The sequence below is a fragment of the Balaenoptera physalus genome (genome assembly GCF_965194825.1).
Source record: "Balaenoptera physalus genome assembly, chromosome: 9".
In the NCBI taxonomy this organism is placed as follows: Eukaryota; Metazoa; Chordata; class Mammalia; order Artiodactyla; family Balaenopteridae; genus Balaenoptera; species Balaenoptera physalus.
In genome coordinates, this window is record NC_138888.1 from 28,860,042 (window position 1) to 28,879,324 (window position 19,283).

Sequence of the window (19,283 nt, forward strand, 5' to 3'; positions counted from 1 at the left end):
TGCACCCCTCCTACCATCTCATTGTGGCTTCTCTTTTATCTTTGGATGTGGGATGTCTTTTCTGGTGAGTTCCAGTGTCTTCCTGTTGGTGATTGTTCAGCAGTTAGTTGTGATTCCAGTGCTCTCGCAAGAGGGAGTGAGAGCACGTCCTCCTACTCCACCATCTTGCCAGAACCCTCGGTAAGCATAACTTTTTGTTTCTATGTCTGTGAGTCTGTTTCTGTTTTGTAAATAAGTTCATTTGTATCATTTTTTTCAGATTCCACATAAAAGTGATATCATATGATATTTGTCTTTCTCTGACTTACTTCACTTAATATGATACTCTAGGTCCATCCATGTTGCTGCAAATGGCATTATTTTATTCTTTTTTATGGCTGAGTAATATTCCATTGTATAAATATACCACATCTTCTTTATCCATTCATTTGTTGATGGGCACTTGCGTTGCTTCCATGTCTTGTAAATAGTGCTGCTGTGAATATTGAGGTGCAGGTATCTTTTTGAATTAGAGTTTTCTCCAGATGTATGCCCAGGAGCGGGATTGCTGGGTCATATGGTAGCTCTAGTTTTAGTTTTTTAAGGAGCCTCCATACTGTTTTCTGTAGTGGCTCCACTGTGGGAGGAAGTTTTGAAGGCAGCTGAGCTGAGCACTCTCCTGTAATGAGCCTCTGCCATGTATGTTCTCTTCACATGCCAAGGATCTCAGTTCACCTCTCTCCTGTCTCAATTTCTGCCAGTTCACAAGTTTCAATCACTGACAGGCAGCAGCCAAGAGCTGTGGAGGTGATTTAGCAGAGCAGTTGTTTAGAATCATGTTCTTTGAAGTTCTAGAAATTTCTCAGAGATCTTCAAGGGCACAGAGGTGGGGTGGGGAGTGTGACTCTGGGTCTCCCCAGGTCCACCCCACTTCAACCATAGCACTCTTTATTTATTCTCTTTTACCTCACAGCTCCCATGAAATTTCATTTGAAAGAAAAAAAAGCTTAAAATTTTTTTTAAAAACCTCACTGAACTACAGAAAGGATAAAGAGGTGACCAAATATATAAAATCCTATGCAGATGTGATTTGTTTGAGAAACACAGGGGTGTATTTTTTGACTGATCGTCTAAATCAATTAATCTCTGAAATGGAACACAGAGGGAGAAAAAGGAACAGAACTGTCATACGACTGCAGTTAGTTGTAGGGTTATTTTATTGGCCTGATTCACTGAAAGACTCTCCTATTCAGCTGAATAATCTTCAAACACACTGTATGCATCTCCCCAGCTGATGTCAACAGAGACCTTTTCATGTTTTTTTTCTTTTAATTCTATGTATCATGAATTTAGTACACAGGCATTATTTTACTCCTGTAGTGTGCTTCCAGGACTTGGCTCAACAATGGACTGGACATCGTTTCTTTCTTCAAAACACGGAAGGAGCATGTGAAAAGTTAGAATGTATTAGGTGCCTTTCTTCTTCCAAAATTATTTGCCTTCAAGAAAGTATGGGGTAAAATGCTAACAGATGAAACTGTTGAACCAAGAGAAGAATGAAACTTTTGGGTCCCTAAGTCATGAAACAGTATGGAATGTTATCCCGTTGCCCGTGTGCCTGACTTCCACATCTTCTAATTCTGTCCTTCTCTCAAAGCAAAGCTTATTTCTCACCTTCTTGACAATTTTCAAGAGTGGTCTGGCACCTCTCTGCTGGTGTGCACACATAGCCTTGATCATGTGATTCTGTTCCATTCCCTAGAGGTCTTCCTATGCCATTTGAACACTTTGAATACTAAGACCTATCTTACATTTCTTTTATTCTTGAAGTGGCATGTACTACATGCTTAAAGAAAACATTGCCAATGCTTTCCTGGCAGAGACCACCAAGAATCCACCTGTAGGTAAACAAGATCTGTTTATGGCTCATTGCCGTGAAAGAGAACACACCCCATGGGGAACTGTGGAAGGTGGCAGAAATGATAGAATTGGGGCTTGTGTTAGGTGATTTGGGTGAAGGTTTGAGGAAGTGGGGCTTTGCTCTGAATTGGACACTGTCAGAAAGTGGAGGTAATTCTATGATTGGTATCATCATAGATCTAATCTAGAAGGAAGGGAGACTAGACTGAGCTGTAATCAGTAAATCCACAGCTGGAACTCATATTAGTCAGGACAGGTGGAGTTGGTTCATTTTTGTTGTTTGGACAATGTTCAGGGTGTTGTGTTGAAACATCGTGGTCTCGTGTCTGTCCTCATCCATCATGGCTACAGAGTGGCCTTGCCTAGTGTAGATGTTCTTTGAAATCCTTTCCATCCAATAGGGGAACACCAGAGCCTATCTGTCAGCACCAGGCCAGCTCCTGCTGTCGGGGACTGCTCTGCTCTTTCTCAACGTGAAATTGAACTGATTTTCAGCAGCATCACATCTTTATCAAAAATCCCTGGGTGGGTGAAGGCATCCCAAGAGATAGGACCTTTGAGCTTTAATCTCTGATCTCCCCTTTCTTTCTTACACTGAAGGCATTATATAATTTCTTTTCAAGGCTGTCTTTTGATCTATGAAGGAAGTTGCACTGAACTTCAAGGGAGTCTCCCAGTTCTTTCCTTTCACTGGAACCTCACGCTAAGGATCAAAACCTAATTTCTTCTTTATGCTCACAAGGTTCTGGAGACTAACCCTTAGTGTGCTTGTCCCATTCTTAAAGGGACCAGGTTACAGTGAGGCTCTGCCAAAGGAGGGCAATGAATCCGAGGACACAATGTGGTCTTCTGTGCCTGAGGACTGCTTTCTGTACCCAACCAGTATGGCCATTTCATGCCAATCTGTTTGGAAGGTTTGGGTGAAAATTGGCAGGAATCTATTTGATCCAATCCTATGTAAAACATTTCTTTGGTCATTTGTTTGTCATGGATACTGACTTTTGGGCAGTGGTTCATAATCTTGGCTGCACAACAAAATCAAAAGGGAGCTTTTAAAAAAAGAAACTGGTTTAATTGATTGGTGTAGGGCTCAAATATCTACCTATCTATCTACTTATCTATCTCTATCTATCTATCTACCTTTATCTAACTACTTATCTGTCTATCTATCTACCTACCTATATCTATCTAACTACTTATCTATCTATCTACTTATCTATCTCTATCTATCTACCTACCTATATGTATCTAACTAATTATCTATCTATATCTATCTATTTATCTGTCTATCTATCTACCTATATCTATCTAACTACTTATCTATCTATATCTATCTAACTACTTATCTATCTACCTATTTTTAAAAAATTCCCAAGGCAATTCTAACAAGACTCATTCTTAAAAATAAAGGGATCCTTTGCCCTGAGTTGATAGTGTAAATTATCCTTTGAGGAAGTCAAGGAAGATTGTGACTATAGGTATTTAGTTTTGATATAATTTGCCTTAAATTATTTGCCTTTGTTTGCTCAGGCCAATGAACTTTATGTGACTGACTCTTGGAAAAGCAATATTAAGCTAAAGCCCCAACTGAAAAATGAATCGTCTTAAAACAAAACAAAACTGGCTAGTTTCTCCAGGGTTTTGATGAGTTAAAATAATTCTGCATCCGTGGTCACCCTCTCTGCTCTATAAACAGGATGAGGGGGCAGTGGCAGTAAAAACGGGAGTGCCAGTGACTGGCGCTGGGTTGACAAGCAGACGTATAAACAGAGTCTTGGGAGGAAGTCATGTTTATAGCAACTGAAAGGGAAGCCCTAACCTCAGAAGTGACTGAGGGACTTTGGTGCCTATAAATAGCTAGTCAGGTTATTTCCAACATTTGATTATAACTATTCATCAATAAATATCTGCCAATATGTGTTGGAAATTAATCATTGGTTCGACACTCATTCAGATGTCTGTGGTACTTTGGGTTTCTGCAAAATCATTATAGACTAAGCCACATAACTTCCTGGTATATAGACAGCACTATGTTTCAAACTGACTTACAGCACTGAAAACTCTAAAGGCGAAGGTGACTGAGGTATAAATGTTAACTCATATAACTTTGTCTCCTCTGTGAAGGCCAGCACGAAGGGCCTTGAACATGCTCCTGTGTAACTGATGCTAGTGATTACTCTAGAGAAAAGTGTTTATTACAAAGAAAAGCATAGACTGAGCAGTGTCCTCTGTCATATAGGCTGTGTATGTATGTATATCTCTATATAGGTATAGATGACATATTTGCTGAAAATAAACACTTGTGGATAGACTGAAGTGATGTATACACAGAAATATATTGGAACCACAGCTCATTAAATTAGTAAGTTGATTTACTGGGATACATTATTACCTTTAATTACATTCTAAAGCGAGGTATTGAGAATTTTATTATAGTGGAATTATGCTATGTGATATCCTAAATTTTAAAGACATTAGCTTTTATTTTGGGAAAAATAAAAGGTAATATAATTGAGGGCTTAAGATGGAGGACTCTGGGGCCAGACTTCTTGGGTTTAAATACGTGCTCCATTATGTACTATGTGTGATCTTGGGCAAGTTATTTAATGTCTCTGAACTTCATCCTCATCTGTAAAATGGGACAATAATAACACTCATAGGACTGATCCCAGAGAATTAAATTATTTAATGTAATAAAATACCTGGAACAGTGCCTGGCACAGAGTAAGATCTTTATTATAAATACCAGGTGCTTAGATTTTTGGTCTCTCAGAGAGTTGAGTAGCGTGAAATGGATTTTGATTGAGCAAGGAAACTTGCTGAAACAGTCTCTGTCTATTGAAAGTTATTTTTCTGAAATAACACCTGGTTCAGTGTCAGAAAAACTTAATGCTAAGCACCTGGTCTAAGGAATGAAGCTTAGGAAACTCCTGGGACTAGGACTGTCAGGTTACCTTGTACTTCCTGTGACTTCTGAAGGGGAACAGTAATTTCTTTAACAGAAATCTCTCTGTTTCCATCCCAAGATGGAAAAAAAACCCCAAATCTAATTAAAATAATTTCAAAAGATTTTTGTTTATAGTGTGAATAATATTTAAGTATCTGTTGTAGAAAGTGCTTTCATAAGCCCAGAGGACACTGAAGGACAGAGAGGATGTCTGTAGTCCTTTGTCAACACTTCCTTTCATCTTCAGGGGCTTTATAGGGTTGACTTAAACTTTCTACTCAAAGTGCTGAGGCAAGGCTCCCTCACAGATCTCTCTGGAAAGCAGGGCCTACTAGGAACTCTTCAGGGACGCTGTGAGTGCCTGCTGCCTGGCCGAATGCTCTCTGGTTCGCAGTTACTAAGCTCCCTCTTAAATGGAACAGGAAATCAGTACCAAGACACCATCCATAGGCCCCAGAAGACTGTGGGGAGTTTCCACAATGGGGAGGTGTTCTGTCATTTCTTTCTTTTTTTTTTTTTTTTGCCACGCCCTGCGGCATGTTGCATCTTGGTTCCCTCACCAGGGATCGAACCTATGTCCCCTGCAGTGGAATCATGGAGTCTTAACCACTGGACCGCCAGGGAAATCCCTGTCCTTTCTTAATAAAGGAAATCAAGCTGATTTATGATAACACAGGAGCTCAGATGCTAGAGAGTAAATGGAAAAGATTTAAAAGATATTATGTGTTCTTTTTTGAGCAGGCAGGAGAATTAGCTTTATTTTGATGAAACTTTTAAGTAACATGGCACTGGCGTTGAAACTGAAGGTCCCATTATTTAGCAACCATTATCTAAATAATAATGACAGCAAGAACAAAAATGAGTATTTCCTGTGCATGTATCACATCTTGGCATGGTTCTACGCAGAACATATTAGGCATTACTTGTTTAATCGTCACAACAACCCTGTAAAAGTCACTATCATCTCATGGTCCTAGAGTGTGAATGGGAGGATATTGTACATTAGAAATCACGTGGCAGAGCAAGTGATGCTGGGATTGACTCCAAGGCATAGGATGATTTCGAGATCACAAAATCTGGATCAAATCCAGGTGTTCTGGGATTTGATCCCTGGTGGCACAGTGGTTAAGAATCCACCTGCCAATGCAGGGGACACAGGTTTGAGCCCTATTCCAGGAAGATCCCACATGCCGCGGAGCAACTAAGCCCATGCGCCACAACTACTGAGCCTGTGCTCTAGAGCCCGTGAGCCACAACTACTGAAGCCCGTGCGCCTAGAGCCCGTGCTCTGCACACAAGGAGAAGCCACTGCAATGAGAAGCCCGCGCACCGCAACGAAGAGTAACCCCCGCTCGCCGCAACTAGAGAAAAGCCCGCGCGCAGCAGCGAAGACCCAACGCAGCCAAAAATAAATAAATAAAATAAATTTATTTTTTAAAAAAATCCGGTGTTCTGACCCCCATGTCTCACGATCTGGCATTTCTCCAACTAAAGAGTTTCAAAATGAAAGAAATGAATGACTCCTGAATATGGAAGTATTTTTATGTAAGGCTAATCCTGTTCTATTTATTTAGTGCCCCTCACTGAAACAACTCTTTTCTATCGGTTATAAATGCGCACAATATAATTCAAAGATTTTAAAAAGCAAGACAAAAATTTAGCTTGTTACATGGCTGTGTGCTGATCCCTGAAATTATGGGGGGCTTTTCTCTTCACAGGAACATACTCTGTGAAGAAAAGATTTACATAATCTCTAATACTGCCCTGAAGTCCTGAATGAATTACATTTTTCCATTATAGTCCTTGCTTCCCCACAATCTCCCCCTGACCCTGAAAAAAAAAAAAAAAGCCTAATTTTCTATCAGGGAAAGAAAAGGAGGCCATTAGTTTGTGTCTGGAAACAGTGGAGGAATTACTGAGCTATTTACAAGCTCTGCACATGTGGAATCAATCTGATATTCCATGAGATGGTTCAAAAATGTATTCAAATTATGTAGTTTTCAAATGTTAAACTTTGGAATTTGTTTCTTAATAGGAGGCTTTTTAGGATAGTTTGCCTGATGAATATCTCCTTTTGCGAATTTGAATAACAAATTGTTTATAATAATATATAAGCCATCTTAATTTATGTTTATTCCTGTTTCCTGAAGGTTTGTGCAAGTCTGGTAATGCGTATTTCTGCTCCTTTCCTAACAGGGAGGTGATGACTGCAGCAAATTGAAAGAAAATCAGGGTGAGGAGAAATCCCTCTATTTCATTAGGCTCCTATTTTGATATTTGCCCATGAATTTGCAGTCGTACTTAATTAGCCATAATATGATTTCTATGCAAGTTTGTCCTTAAAGAATGTGACAGTGTTTAAGTACAGGTGGATTTTTAAATGAGACCTTTGAAGCAATAAACTAAAAGTGAATGAATTATTCATGTAGAATTGGATATCTGTTAGAACTTCTGAGATGCAACACTTCCAAATCTAGATGAACTGGGTTAAAATATGTAAATTCATTAAAGTCAATGAAATGCAAAATGATATTTCAGTTATGTGCCAAATAAGATCCATATTCTTGGCCCAGTATAAACTTTTCCCATGTGTTTGTAATAACAAAGCTGGAGGTATAGAAGAGATATAAACATTGTTGCATGGAATTGCTATTAGAATAATACTCTACATTTCTGTGTAATGCTCTCACATATGTAATTTCTTTTGATCTTCATAGCAGTTTCACAAAGTTAGATACTATTATCCCCATTTTACAAATTCAAGAGCTTAAGTATATAGAGAATAATAGAAATAGTGTATGGAAGACAGCATGAAACAGTGGAAAGAGAACAGACTTTGGGATCAGACAGATTCAGAATCCCACCTTCACCCCTTAGTGCATTGATGAACTATGAATATACTGTTTAGGCTCTTTAAGTCTTACTTTCATCATCTGTAAAATGGGATAATTCTACTGACCTCACTGAATTGCTGTGAGAGCCAAAGGCAATAAGGTATGTGGAAGGTCTCACTTGTCTCAGCTTAGCTTTTTCTGGAAGGTATGGGTCATAACTCTAGGAGACTCCAAACCCAGTGCTTCTTGGGTATTTGGTTGAGATCTTTTTTCTGCCATTTATGACATTGGGACACACTTTCCTGGGCCCGGTTGCTGAAGCCATAGGGAGCCCCTGACGAGAGAGGAGCAAAGTGACCTCTGCCCCAGATAAAAATCATCACCTTCCTGACGCCTTGTTATCCACATCTGGATTTAGCCGTCGTTCTCCCCAAGTGGTAAAGATCTACAGATGTGTGCGTACAGTAAGAATTACACGGTCCTGCTGCTTATATTTTCTATCCTTCACTTTTAGCTACTTTGTGGGTACACGTGTTCACCAGCTGTAAGAAACTGCTCTATCCATGTGCAGGAGTCTTATCACCCACAACATATGTCTCCTGAGGTCCCCTCTGCACATGTTTCGGCTATCGGTTTGTGACATGCAGGGTATCCATGGCTTTATGACATTACTTGTCTCTAACAGCTGCAAAGGAAGACGATGAGTGGCACTTGGTTAAGTTCACTGCCAAAACGGAGAAGTGGGGGAGCAGGGAGCAAAATTATGCGTACAGCATTACACAGAGAGTCCATGACCAAGCGGAACGGATGTTACCGACCTCTTGTCCAATTTCTTGTCCCCCAGAGGGAACAACGCTCCTTCGACTCCTGGGCATGCCCTCACACCTTCCCTCTTTTGCACCCTCACAAGTGTATTTTCCACACCATAGCTGCGAGGTCTCCACCCACTCCCACACAACTTATATTTAGCTCTGAAGACAAGGGTTCGCTTGACCTCAACAGAAATCAAAGGGGAGGCCAGACTGCCAGGGCCTGGAAAAAAGGAGGAGGAAACTAAAAGAAGTTTCTCTGTAGAAACTGCAGGAAAATCTCTGACCTTGAGGTCCTCGGAGAGAAGGCGTTCTAGCCCCGATGATGACAGAGTTGAATTAAAATACAAATGCTTCCAAATATCTGTTGCCAGGAAGCAGATGACATGCTAAATTACTTTGCGGATTGACTACTTAATTCAGCGATTTCCTGAGTCAGGAATTGCCAGGAGAGCCATTTTGTCCTTTCTGGCAAAAAAGCCACTGGGATGGCTGTCTCCAGTCCCCTTTCCTGTGCTTCCTGCGTAGGAAGGCCTGTTTCCTGCAGAGAGATGCCTGATTAGACAGCACTATTTTGGTAGGCTGGGGACGAGGTAGCAAGGGAGGCCTTTCATTTGATATTGATTTGGGAACAGTGTGGATATCATATACATCATAGAAATATAAATCCTTTAGAAAACGTAAAAATCGTGAATCCAAAGCAAATTAGATCCAGTAGAGGTCCAAAAGAATCATATTGCAACATTTTCATCTGTTTGATTTTAAATGTTTTGAGATGCCTGGTTTATTTCTTGTGTAAAGAACTGTGCTTCAGTCTTAATGCAGCTTTTTGAAGCTGAATTTTGAGCGTTGGGATTAATATTTGCCAAGCGAATATGATGCTGCTAGGGGTCTGATGTTGGTGAGGGATGACTTTGTGAAGATAGCCTAGCAGTAGGCTGGGCTTTAGGACTTGACCCTGAGCCAGTGTGGGGATTTTATAGGAACCCGGTGGATGAGCTATTTGTATCCCAGCTTGTAACTGTTCTTCTGTCGTTACAATTGATTCCTTCAGCAGTGTCTTTACCTTGCCCTAAAAGAAGTAAAGTGGCTGAATCAGAAGCATATAATTCATCAAAGCTAAATAAACACAAAGGTCAGAACATTCAGGCAAAAGGGAATTAAGGGTAGGAAGTAAATTGGAACCACAAATGAATTTGCTCACAAAACATAGAGAGTGAAAGATGTATTTCTTCTAATACTTGTTTGGTGTTGATTCTGTGTGGCCTCGTGTTGCTGTCTGAGGCTTGTGTGTGCCCTGACCACTCAATTAGATTGTCAGCTTCTCAAGGGAAGGCTTCTGTCTTGGGCTTTGAATTCCGAGAATTGTTCAGAGCCTTACTTGCCATCTGTTTGCTAGTATTGATGGTGATGGCTGAGTTTCTTCTCATCCACAAGCTTCTACTGTGGAACAACAAATATTGCAACACTAAACATGTTAGCAATTATTTTGGGAGTTGTTATTTGGGATCACAGAGCATCCCAAGTTAATTGCCTTTAAACAAATTTGGATTTATTTCTTTGAGTAGTTTCTAATTTCTATTTTTAGGTTTGTATTTCAACATCCTGGGGTTGGTCAGAGAGCTGTCGCTGAGAGTAAGTTTGTGCAAAAGAAAATCATCCATTGGCCATGGGGTGTTATAGAGCGATTCCTTCCCTAGTGGAGGGGGTGATTAGTTGACTGTAGTAGCTGATTCTATTCATTTTATAATTTCTTATTTTATTATAGCAGTGATTTTGCAATCGAAGCTCTATAGCTTATTCTCATGTTTTGTATTTCTTTAATCCTAAAGAAAAGAATGTAAAATAAATACTTGACAGATGGCTTTAAAATTTCTGCTCTTGATTTCTCGGGCATTGCTTTCCAGTAGGAGGATTATGCAGGCCTGAGGGGTCTCTGGATGTATCATCAGCCAGTTTTGGGATTTGTTGTCACGTCTGCCAAAGAAGGTCAAAAAACAACAACAAAAATGAAACAAAAGAGAAAATCTGAAGCTTTCCCTTTGGCTTTTTTCTAACAGCACTGGTAGAAAGTTTAAGGGGAAAGAAGTCAAAGATATTAACTAACATGAAATTTTGGTAATATTTTTATTAAGGCATACTATTCAACTGTATTATTGTGGGTAATAAATAACTAATTCTAGTATATATCAATAATTAATAATTAATTTAGTGTATATCCCAATAAAGGAGAATAAAGCCTTAAAATCAATAGCTCAGCTTGTAAATATGGCGTGAATATAAATTTATCCTTTCTTAATATGCTTTTTGAGTCTCTTATTTGCATCTCCTATCCACCAGAGGACCAATTTAAAGTAGAGAACAGATCTCATCTAGAAGAATAAATGGGAAAAAATGGAATAAAACCTTTTGAAAAAAAGAAAATAGTTGTAAGAGCTGAGGGGGGACTTTCTACATATTGAATTGTATTCTAGAGCTATAATATTTAAAACTGTGTGGTGCTGATAGAGGTATAGACTGCCCAGTGAATCAAGGTAGTCTAGAAATAAATCATAAAAGATCACCTAGTATATATAACAATAACATCACAAATTAGTTTGAAGAGAGAACATTCAATAAAGGATGTCACGACAATTGCTTAATTATTTGAATAAAAATCTTACTAGGTTCTCATTTAGTACCACACACCAAAATAGGTCAAAGTGGATAAAATAGTTATACACTGCAATGAAGCCATTAAGCAACTGAAAGAAAATATAGGTTTTAAAAAAATCTTATTATGGAAATAAACTTTCTAAGGCAAAAAACAAAGAAACCTTAAAAGGAAGATTGTTATATCTGACAACATAAAGAACCTTTAGAAATGTTGTATGTCTATAAAAAATTTAAATTTATTCTTAGTAGCAAAATGTTACTGAATAATATTGAAGTATATACAACAGACTATTACCATCATTATATAAAAGGCTCTTATAAATCAACAACAAAAATAGGAAGATGCCAAAGTATTGAATAAAGATATCGAAGTTAATTGACAAATGAAAATGTGCAAATAGCTAATATCTCGAGTTCAGTCTCTAATAATCAAAGAAATGCAAATAAAATCGATGTGATATTATTTTTCTCCCATCAAATTATCCAAAATTTTAAAATGATAATGTTCTGTGTTGAGAGGCACTCTATTCACTGCTGATAGAGATATAAATAGATTCAACTTTTTGGAGGGCAATTTGGAATATATATTGTAAAAGCCTTAAAATTTTGCCCTTTGATACAAAATTCTACTTTTAAGAATTTTCCCGAAGGGAATAAGAGATGTACACAGCGATTTTTGTGCAAGTATGTTCATGTGGCATCGTATCTTATGATACAATATTGGTAAAACAACAAATGTTCGACAACAGGGAAATAATTAAATAAAATTTGAGAGATCCGTATCATGGCCTATTATGTAATCTTTAGAAGTTGTGTTTCTAAGAATAATGACAAAATGAAATGCTAATAACATATTCTCTCTCTTTTTTTAAAAATTTATTTATTTATTTATTTATTTTTGGCTGTGTTGGGTCTTCATTTCTGTGCGAGGGCTTTCTCTAGTTGCGGCAAGTGGGGGCCACTCTTCATCGCGGTGCGCGGGCCTCTCACTGTTGCGGCCTCTCTTGTTGCGGAGCACAAGCTCCAGATGTGCAGGCTCAATAGTTGTGGCTTACAGGCCCAGTTGCTCCACGGCATGTGGGATCCTCCCAGACCAGAGCTTGAACCCGTGTCCCCTGCACTGGCAGGCAGACTCTCAACCACTGCGCCAGCAGGGGAGCCCTAATAATATATTCTTAAAGAAAAATCAGAATGCAAAACCATGTGATCTGAATATTGGGGGAGGTGAAGGAGGCAGGAAAACAAAAAAAAGAAAGTTTCTATATATAAATTAAGGAAAACAGAAATAACAACAGGAGGGAAAGAAATCAGCAGTTATCTGTAGTTTTTTTCTTTTTTCTATGTTGGGGGACAATAGATATTTTTAATATTTTAACTTTATACTTTTCTGAATATTCTCAATTGTTATTTTTATAGGTGGAAAAGAATCTTACAACAAATATTATATTTTTTTGGTTTGTTTTTGTTATGAGCACATGGAAACACATTTTTGGGTGCTGTGGGTGATAAGCTTCCCCAGAGCAGTGTATTGCTATCCTATGATGAACAGGGCTTATCTTTTCTGCCCAGTCAGGACACCAGGAGAGTGACTGCAAAGTTGGTGGGGCTCTTTCTGTTCAAGTGACTCTACTAAACAATACATTTAACTTGGCAGTTTATAAGGTAAATAAAAGGTTTGGTTAAAAATGAACCACATGAAAAATGAAACATGGTCGGTGACATAGAATGACTCGTCCACGATGGGTCTTTTGTTCTGTAGACCTGGTCCTCTGTTACTCTGTCTGGCTCCTCTGCCCTTCACAGTGCGGGGTCATGAGGTGAGCGAGGTGGACTCTGGCATTCGCACATTCTGAACATGCCTGTAGACGGGTGGGTCCACTTCCATGATAGTTAAGGACAGAAATCTCCTGATGGAGAGCTCATCCAACAGGAATTGCTGCCCGGCACAGCGAGCTTGGCTAGTGTCCTGAGTGTGCGTTAATTATTAATCAGATAGGTCTTTCATTCCAGCTCCACCGTGTCTACTCTCCCCATGGAGTTGTAATTCCCTTCTGTGTTAGTGAGGCATGGCCAGTGGCTACACTTGCTGCTCTCTTGTCGGCATCCACATGCATTGTCTTAAAAGTACTGCTTGTGGTTCAAGTTGTAACAGGTGTCTGAGCTTCCTGCTACTGGATTTGTTTCTGTAACACTTTGGACAATAGCTGTGGACACTAGCACCTGGAATTATAAAGAATAATGAGTAGGGTACAATTAAATATCCCCAGGCTTTAAGCCAGCATTTGTATGCACTGATAATTTCCTGTCAAATGAAAGGCTGCTTATGACATCCTTATAAAGGCAAATGTCTTTCCCCACTTGTCAGCCTTTGCAAGCGAACCTTTGAATCAGGCACCATGCCTTTGATCTGTGAAATATTTAGCAGTCATTGTTTCTGGCCACTAGAAATTCATGTGCTTTGGAGAAATTCGGTCCTAAAAACTGCGGATTCTTTGCATATCATCTAACTATGTAAAAAGGTTATAAAATATAATCAAACGATTTTTAGCAAAAAGACAGCAGAAAAAACTTCAAGGCAGTTAAGTCAATCCCTAAGCAGTTATTAGGTGCTGTGATCAAATGGGGTTACTCTCCTATTTCTATTAGATCTAGAATTAACTCTAAAGTTACCAAAACTAAGGCTAAAATAAAGGCAATTTCTCCAGCAAAGATTTGGCCCATGAGTCAGGTATTTCACAGAAGAAGAAAATATTCAGCCAGTACACAAATGAAGAGATGTTCAACATCGTTAGTGGTCAGGGAGAAGCAAGTCCACACCACAACAAGTACAGTTTTACGCTTAGTTGATTGGGGAAAATTTTGAAGTCTGATATCTTCAGGTATTGGAAATGATGAAGATCACCAGGATCTCAATGTTGTTGGTGGGAGTGTACCCTGGTGCAATCTCTCTGGAGAGTAGTTTGACATTATCTCCTAGAGTTGAACATCATGTACCCTTTACCCCAGCAGTTCTGCTCCTGGATATATACCCAAGAGAAACTTGATACCAATAACAGGAGACACATTTAAAAATGTATAACTGCATTGTTCATCATACTGAAAAAGAAAAGCCAAAAACAGAAAAACAAAACCAAAAACAGGACAGAGCCCAAATGCCCATCTCCAAGATTGTGGAATAATGAGTATTCCCATCATGGATGTTGTATATCAATTAAAGATAGTGAACTACAGAGATGTGAAATAACATAGATGAATCAAATTTTAAAACAACCAAAGGGAAAACTACATACTTTGTAAGGAATGCATATAGATGCAATAATACTGCTTTAAAAGAAATTGAGGGATTTATGATAATAGGATTTAGGATAAGATACACCTCAGATCAGTTGAGTTTGGGTATTGGGATGCTGAAGACCCGAGTTAGATGGAGGTTGGAGTCAGGGTTCTGGCTTTTTGTTTTGGGAAATACATTTGTGGGTATTTATTGCATTTATTAGAAATAATTAACTGAAAAAATAATAAAAGCAGGCTATGCGTTATTACTAATAAGTGTGATTGTGGTTGATTCCTTTCTGTCCACCTGAGGTCTGTTGTCCAAAATGAAAACCTTTTTACTTCTGTAGTAAACTATACAAGAATTTTGTAAAGAATACAAAACACAGGGTCATGACATGTTTGAATTCAGACACTGTCCTTTACTAGCTGTACGATCTTGAGCAAGTTACCTAACCTCTTCATGTTTCAAGTTTTTCATCTGTAAAATGGGGATTATATTTGTGCTTTCCTGATAGTGTCATAATGAATGAAAATTTATTAGGATCACAATTGTAAAATGTAATGAATTTAGCTTAGTGGCTGAGACAGGTTAAGGATTCAAAAATGATTGGCTGGGGACTTCCCTGGTGGCACAGTGGTTAAGAATCCGCCTGCTAATGCAGGGGACATGGGTTCGATCCCTGGTCCGGGAAGATCCCACATGCTGCGGAGCAACTAAGCCCATGCACCACAACCACTGAGCCTGTGCTGTAGAGCCCGCGAGCCAGAACTACTGAGCCCGTGTACCACAACTACTGAAGCCCACGTGCCTAGAGCCCGTGCTCCGCAACAAGAAAAGCCACTGCAATGAGAAGCCTGCGCTCTGCAACTAAGAGTAGCCCCCGCTCGCCGCAACTAAAGAAAGCCCACGTGCAGCAACAAAGACAACGCAGCCAAAAATAAATTAATTAATTAATTTAAAAAATGATTGGCTGAAAATATTATTAATACTAGTTACAGTAGTTTCATATTACTTGGACTGATTAGGCTAAAAAATACAACTTCTTCTTTATTTAGTTCTGTTCTAATGCATAAGTCTTTCCCAGCTATTCTAATCACTGTACCCCATTTTCATTTTCCAATCCTAGGTTAGGCTTGAGTGCTCACCCCATATCAACTTTGGAGAAGAAAGATTCTTCCCTATTTGAATGTCAGATTTCTTCCTTTGGCTTTTTGCTACCATTCAATCAGCTGTATATGAATGGAATTAGCTGAGAAGTCTTTGACTACATAAGGTGCTGGTAGATGCCCGCAATTTCTTATTTAGGCAACTTGGGCAATCAGAGAAATGAGAAGATGTGAAGGATAATATGGTTTTGGCAATGTAAGTGTGGAAAATAAAAGTTTGCTGGCTGAAATGATTCTTTTCTGTAGGTATACTTAAAAAATTTTTGAAATAGCTCATATATGGAAAAAAATATATCTATAACATTTTTCTCTATGCCAATCAGAAGCAATGCTAAGTAGAGACTGGATTTTTCCTCTAGTGGTATAGCTTTGATCTAAAGGGCTCAGTATATTCTGTTTTTTTCTGATAATAGTTAAAATATAGATTAAAAAAACAATTCACTAATGAGTTATATAATTATAGCTATGTGATTATATAAAATTATAAATAAGACTTCTGTACTGCATTCTAACCCATGTACAAAATGGGATACTAATTACCCTTTTTAATACTTTGAGATTCCCAAATGAGGAAAAAAAAACTTGTGACAAATATGAAAAGGAATAAAAATTTTGTGTGTATATATATATATATATAAAATCACTGTTTTTGTAGTTACTGGAAATTTTTTGTTGCACACACAAAAAATTGCGCATTAAGCTAAAGGGTAACAGTTTGCCCTTCCTGAAAAAGGTGAATAAAGGAACTTATAAACTGTAGTAAAAAAAAATCAGCCCTGTATCATAGCAATTTTCCATTTATTTGTAAAAATCCAGTTAAGCTACTTCAAAAGAAATTTCAGATGACTTCTGCCCTTGGCTCTGTGCAATTTCAATTGAAAATCGCTGTCAGTGCTGGTTGAGGAATTGTGGAGCATAAAAAATGTGCCCTGAGGCTGGATGGGAAAGGGAAGCTGTCCCAGTTTTCTGAAAGGGGAAGAAGTTTAGACTCTTCAGACCACAAAATGGAACATTTGATATTGATACTGAAAAAACTTTGGAATGGATTGTCATTATGAGCTCCTAGAAAGGGGAGAGGTACTCATTTAAGTCAGAGTGAGATGAATAAGGACTCCTCTTAGAGACCTCACTTCTGTTTGGTTGGGCCGTGGAGCTGGCAGACTAAGCAACTCATGGTCTCTTGGTGACTCTGTAGCTGGGTGGGAGGGCAAGCATGTTGGAACCCAAAATAGCTTGACAGGATGGAACAATGGGCCAAATCTAACAAGATAAGAAGAAAAAGGGAGAGATATAAAGGCTGCCCTTAGTTCCAGAAAATTAGCAACACAAAACGGGAGGAGTGGGCAGATTGCAAAGCCAAGTCCAAGGTTTAAGCAGATTGTATCCTGCACACAGGTGCCTGGCTGAGGATTGCGTGTGAGTAGGGACTGTGTCCATCCAGACCGAACACCTCTTCCTTATTTGCAAAAAGGTACCTTAAAGCAGAAGGATGAATGCTTGGAAGAATACAAGTTAGGGGTTTTGATTAACTATGAACTCAGCGAATTACTACTATAGTGTGATCACCATGAATTGGGGAGGTTATTCCTTGACGTGCCATGTCCGGAACAAGGGCGGTCAGTGTCCAAGCTGAGTTGGATATATTGATAGTGGAAAGAAGGACAGTGGTGAATTGGAGCACAGCTAGAAGAGAAAGGTGAAAACTCTGGAAACTGTGATTTCTGAGCAATAGTGAAAAGGAGAATGTTTAGTCTGAAGAAGGGAAGATTTAGAAGGGCCATGATAGATTCCTAGCAAATTACACATGAGCATAGGACACCACAAAGCAGGGCATCAAAGCCTGAAAGGATATTAAAAAATTTTTTTAAAAAAGAATTTTACATTTGAGATTTAAAACAACACATCAGGAGGGTGGGGGAGGGAAGGATTGGGAATTTGGGATTAGCAGATGCAAACCAGTGTATATAGGATGAGTAAACAACAAGGTCCTACCCCTACCGTATAGCACAGGGGACTATATTCAATTTCCTGTGATAAACCATAATGAAAAAGAATATGAAAAAGAATATATAAATGTATAACTGAATTACTTTGCTGTACGGCAGAAATTAACACAACATTGTAAATCAACTATACTTCGATAAAATATTTTAAAAAACTAAAACAACAATCAAAGTTTTCATTATGAAGACATTTAGAACAAAATTTTATTCCCTTACTTTATAATTCAGTATTTAAAATTTTTGAATTACATATTGCTTGAAAGGCAGGGAACACCATAATCTTTTTAATGCTTAGCGTTTCTAAAGTCTTAACCAAGGTCATACAAGATCTAGAACTTTCCATCAAGTTGACATGTCCAAAAATGGAACAGACAGTGTTGTCTGCTGCTAGGGTGGCTAAGGCTGAGAGCAGGTACCGCTTGCTTCCTGGGTGTGATGATGAGGCAATTTGTGCATTGGATGAAGTGTGGGGCTAGATGACATTTAAGGTCCTTCTCATGCTGAGATTCTAGGATTCTGGGAAAAAGCACTTTCTCTTAAGAAAGAGGAAAACTGAGATCACCAGTATGATTGTCTGTTCCTTCACAGAGAACTCCAGAATTAAAGAGAGACGTGTAAGACTAATGTAAGAATCTGGGGCGTGCTCAATTTTTCTTTCTCCCTTTTGAGTAATTTACTAGGGTCACTTCATGAATCCCCTTCTTAGGTCTGGAGTGTTAAACAGTTGAGGTTTGGGACATTATACTGTAAGGTCTTGGGTTTGACCTTGGTGAGGGCTAGTTAGCTTTTAAAGGTTTGATTTCAAAGTGAGCAAATCACCTTACAGCAAATTTATGGCTATAAGCTTTACTGAAGACTGCAACCGTCTTTGCCAAGTATGCTCAGAGTAGCAAGTGGGCAACAGAGGATAGGTAGATAAGTTAATATTTACTTTCCTGCTAGAAAAGCAGGAAAATATATGTGTCTATATATGTATGTCGAGTGGCTGCAACATCTTGTGTTTATCCTCTGTCACAATAAGACTATCATTCAGAGGTGACTACCCGTTACTACCCCTTTGATTGGGGCTTGGGCCTATTTTGCAAAAATATCAAATACACATTTCCTGACCCTATATATGTATATATACTATATTAAGCTAAAGGATGACAATTTGCCCTTCCTGAAAGAGGAAGTAGATATATATACTCACACAAAATTATCCACATGTAATGAATTGTCTAATAGAGAAGAATTTGATGTTCCTTGGTTATGTCCTTATTTTATTTATTCTCAGGGAGACTAGAGTATAGCTGATGAGATAGCAATTAAAAAATAAAAACAGGGGCTTCCCTGGTGGCGCAGTGGTTGAGAATCTGCCTGCCAATGCAGGGGACACGGGTTCGAGCCCTGGTCTGGGAAGATCCCACATGCCACGGAGCAACTAGGCCCGTGAGCTACAATTACTGAGCCTGCGCGTCTGGAGCCTGTGCTCTGCAACAAGAGAGGCCGCAACAGTGAGAGGCCCGCGCACCGCGATGAAGAGTGGCCCCCACTTGCCACAACTAGAGAAAGCCCTCGCACAGACACAAAGACCCAACACAGACAACAATAAATAAGTAAGCCTACACCTTTAAAAAATAAATAAATAAATAAAAATAAAAACAAAAACAAAACAGGCAGGGCTTCCCTGGTGGCGCAGTGGTTAAGAATC

General features: G+C 38.8%; 1 protein-coding gene and 1 long non-coding RNA gene across 2 annotated transcripts in view; one reads left to right on the top strand and one right to left on the bottom strand.

Annotated features, from left to right (window-relative positions):
• The window catches only part of LOC309667007, a 361,110-nt gene that overhangs the window by 236,874 nt on the left and 104,953 nt on the right, over positions 1-19,283 (bottom strand). The gene's annotated exons all lie outside the window — the stretch shown is intronic.
• Positions 7,031-19,283, top strand: part of LOC309666897 (uncharacterized protein) — a 232,643-nt gene continuing 220,390 nt past the window's right edge. Inside the window, exon 1 of the mRNA XM_082475034.1 lies at positions 7,031-7,079. The gene's annotated coding sequence lies outside the window, so the exon portion shown is untranslated. The remainder of the gene's footprint in view (positions 7,080-19,283) is intronic.